Source organism: Macrobrachium nipponense, chromosome 40 (genome assembly GCF_015104395.2).
Source record: "Macrobrachium nipponense isolate FS-2020 chromosome 40, ASM1510439v2, whole genome shotgun sequence".
Taxonomy (NCBI): Eukaryota; Metazoa; Arthropoda; class Malacostraca; order Decapoda; family Palaemonidae; genus Macrobrachium; species Macrobrachium nipponense.
The window spans coordinates 5,754,188-5,758,999 of NC_061101.1; positions in this window are offsets into that span (position 1 = coordinate 5,754,188).

A 4,812-nucleotide genomic window follows, 5' to 3' on the forward strand; every position below is an offset into this window, starting at 1 on the left:
AACCATTAAGGCTTATACTGTATTGTGTGTGTGTGTGTTTGTGTCTGTGTCTGAATTTCAGCACACACATCGAATATATACCTAGAAGAATGCAGTAAAGTAATTCTTGACATAGAATAAGGACAAAACACATTAGTTTTTGTGGTGACAATGAGAGATTAAACAATTATGTTACCAACCAACGCAACGTCAATGTACTTCTAATAATGTATTACTATCTGATAATTTTCCTAACTTGAGCGAACTTTTGACAGATATGTAGACGGAAAAGAACCGTAGGACTGTCATTACATATAGTTACTGATATAAACAGAAAATCCATCTCTTCAAGACAAATCACAGGTCACTGAAAACAGGGCGAATTAGTGAGACTGGAACCTGCTATTGACATTTAATTACCATTAGCATTTGAGGAGACGACAGTAATCATCAGCAACACCGAATTTCGAAAATGAACCGAATATTACGAGAAAATACAGTGTAATTATACTGAACGATGTGGGGAAATTGAGCAAATATTAAATGTTTCTCCCATATTATTATTATTATTATTATTATTATTATTATAGTGTGGGGTTCCGGGTTGCATCCTGCCCTTCCTTAGGAGTCCATCACTTTTCTTACTATGTTCTCCGTTTCTAGGATCACACTCTTCTTCATGAGTCCTGGAGCTACTTCAGCCTCTAGTTTTTCTAGATTCCTTTTCAGGGATCTTGGGATTGTGCCTAGTGCTCCTATGATTATGGGTACGATTTCCACTGGCATATCCCATATCCTTCTTATTTCTATTTTCAGATCTTGATACTTATCCATTTTTTCTCTCTCTTTCTCTTCAACTCTGGTGTCCCATGGTATTGCAACATCAATGAGTGATACTTTCTTCTTGATTTTGTCATCAGCGTCACGTCTGGTCTATTTCCACGTATCACCCTATCTGTTCTGATACCATAGTCCCAGAGGATCTTTGCCTGATCGTTTTCTATCACTTATTACTGCAAGGTAGCTGATGTTTCTTGCACAGGCTCCAGTGGAGGGCTTTTGCCACTGAATCATGCCTCTTTTTGTATTGGTTTCTGTGCAAGTGCCGGACATTCGCTTGCTATGTGGTTTATGGTCTCATTTTTCGTATTGCACTTCCTACATATGGGAGAGATGTTATTTCCGTCTATCGTTCTTTGAACATATCTGGTTCTTAGGGCCTGATCTTGTGCCGCTGTTATCATTCCTTCAGTTTCCTTCTTTAGCTCTCCCCTCTGTAGCCATTGCCATGTGTCATCGCTGGCTAGTTCTTTAGTCTGTCTCATGTATTGTCCGTGCATTGGTTTGTTGTGCCAGTCCTCTGTTCTGTTTGTCATTCTCCTGTCTCTGTATATTTCTGGGTCTTCGTCTATTTTTATTAGTCCTTCTTCCTATGCACTCTTTAGCCACTCGTCTGCACTGGTTTTCAGATATTGCCCAGTGCTGTTCTTGATGTTGACGCAGTCCTCTATGCTTAGTAGTCCTCTCCCTCCTTCCTTTCGTATTATGTATAGTCTGTCCGTATTTGCTCTTGGGTGTAGTGCTTTATGTATTGTCATATGTTTCCTGGTTTTCTGATCTATGCTGCGGAGTTCTGCCTTCTTTCCTTATTCCACTATTCCTGCGCTGTATCTGATTACTGGCACTGCCCATGTTTATGGCTTTTATCATATTTCCGCCGTTGAGTTTTGACTTGAGTATCGCCTTGAGTCTCTGCATATATTCTTTCCTGATCGTGTCCTTCATCTCTTGGTGTTTTATATCCCCTCCTTCCATTATTCCCAGGTATATGTATCCAGTCTCACCTAGTGTTTTGATGTTGCTCCCATCTGGTAGCTTTATCCCTTCAGTTCTTTTTACTTTGCCCTTTTTGTATGTGACTAAGGCGCATTTTTCTATTCCAAACTCCATCCTGATGTCCCCAGATACAATCCTTACAGTCTGGATTAGGGTATCTATTTCCTTGATGCTCTTACCATACAGCTTGATGTCGTCCATGAACATCAGATTGGTTAATTCTTGTTGCCTCTTTTCTGAGTTGGTACCCGGCATCCATCTTCTGTAGTACTTTTGTCATGGGAATCATGGCTACTACGAAGAGTATTATTATTATTATTATTATTATTATTATTATTCTAATGTATACTTTTGAATCTCCCCATGAATAAATATTCAACAAAAAAAGCACTAGTCATGAAAATTTTAAAAGAAGTCATTTTGTGTCTACAAGTCACTTGAGAGTAAACAAACAGCTTTTATAGAATTGCAAATATATACATATATGACAAAATATGTAGGAAAAATGGTCTCTAGTAAAAATAAATGATGTGGCCGTCTTCTGCATTCCCATTTCCAGTTTAAAGTAACAAGTTCTTCCCAAATAAGTCGTTTTGTGACTTGCAGACGCCAAGTTACTTCCTTTTGAATTTTTTTTTCCTGACCAGTATTCGTCATGAAATGTTTCTTTTTTATGAATAGATTCAACTGTATACATGATAACAATAGATTTCGATGATAATATTAAAAATAATATGGAAGAAACATCGTGATAACGACTTACTTCTCCCACAAATACCCAATATTTTCTCGTAATGTCGGTGTCATTTTCCAAAACCGGTGTTGCTAATGATTACCGTCGACCCCCTCGAATGCAAATGGTAATTCTATGTCGCTGGCAGCAGGCGTTCGTGTCCCTGATACTAATTCGCCCTGTTTTCTTCAGTGACGTGTGATTCGTCTTAAAGGGAATGACAACGCCAGTGCGCTCTAGAAGACGTGACTGAAATATTGAAGCACTACAACGTGAATTGAATATTGAATATAGAATTTAGGCCAAAGGCCGAGCGCTGTGACCTATGAGGTTATTCAAAGCTGAAAGGGAAACGGACGTAAAAAAAAAATATAACAAAAAGGTTTGAAAGGTGTAGCAGAAGGAAAACCACGTAGTTGCATTATCAATAAATTGTAAGGAGAGGCTGGAAAGTATGATGTTCGAAAGAGAATATGACCGGAGATACAATAATAGGAATGAAAGGGTTTGCAGCTAGGGGCGGAAGGGACGCTGCAAAGAACCTTAAGCATTGCCTACAGTTCACCGCATGGAATGCACTTATGACACTATCCCCTTACGGACTGAAATATCTAAACACTACAACATGGGAGGGGGGACATATATATAGTATACTAAACTTAGACATTCAACAAGCTTGACTATCTTAAGAAAAGGGTTGCATTGTCTATGGCTACAATCATGAAACTGTAAGGTTATGAAGTCATCTCCCAAGTAGGTAAAGGTTAAGACATGGATTACGCTGTAACTCCACGAAAGGAACATAACAGATTTATCTCAGGGCTTACTCAAGCCGAATCTATTCCTTAAAACCCTCAAGGAATTTAGTCTGAAGAAGATTAACCGCGTGTTAACTTGCTTGGCCTTCAAGTAATCGAACAAACATATTTCTAAAGAATATTAGATTTATTTCAAGTCTTAAAAAATACCTTTTCATTATTTATTTCCTTTTCAACAAAGTGAACCCAGTATCAGCATTAAAGTCACTGACACTCTAATAATAGAATTGTTTTCATTACGCTATGGTTCTAATTTCCTATTGCTGTCATCCGTTGATGAATAAATACAACGCTTAAATGCCAATAGACCTTATCCTGTGATATGTATGATGAAATGGGGTTAACAGTCCATATATATTTGTATATCCATCTTCATGCGCTGTAATATCCGGCGATATTAATTGAAGCGCAAAACACGGAAAGTTATAGGACATGTACTTTGAACTGCTTAATTGAATCTCTCAATAGATTTGATCAAATAGCTAGAGCATGTGCAAGACTGTGAAATGAATTTCGTGATATGTACCTAACCCATTTATGAATTTGGGGAAATTCAATTACAGTTTCACACACACACGCACACACACACACACAAACACACACACACACACACACACACTATTTGAAAAAATGAATTTCTTGATATACACCTAAGCAGTTTATGAATTTGGGGAAATTCAGTTACAGTTTCTGAGAGAGAGAGAGAGAGAGATTCTCAACACGAAAATTCATTATATATAAGAATGTCTTCGGTATCTATAATGAAAATAAAAACAAGGAGTCTATTGCTATTCGCAAAAATGAATTTCGTGATATACACCTAAACAATTCATGAGTTTGGGGAAATTCAATTACAATCTGTGTGTGTGTGTGTGTGTGAGAGAGAGAGAGAGAGAGAGAGAGAGAGAGAGAGAGAGAGAGAGAGAGAGAGAGAGAGTTATTCCAGTAACACAAATATATTATATATAAGAATTATTTTGGTGTTTACAATAGAAAACAAGGAATCTCTACAGATAGTTTGCCAAAGACAAGTAATATAAAAGAGGTAACAAAAGAAGTAAATCCAGTTGGAATATAGTGCAATAAAAAAGGACAAGATTAATATATAATAAGTTATAGAAAATCGCTTCGAATTAGGAAGACAACTTTCTTAATTTAAATTAATCTCCGTTAATTAAATTCTGATACTTTCATTCCTTATGTATTTTCATCAACGTAACCTGAAATACTTGACAGGTAAATATATCAAGAAACTGAAAAAACGCTGAATATATCGTTACAGCTATCATCGTCATGAATGATGAAACACCGTGTTTTTTTTTTTTTTTTTTTTTTTTTTATAATTCACTTATACTGTCGGGTGCTAGTGAATTTTGCATTTTTTCACTATTCAAACCCGTAAATTATGGATAAAATCGGTTAATAATCTCTATCACTAACCTTTCT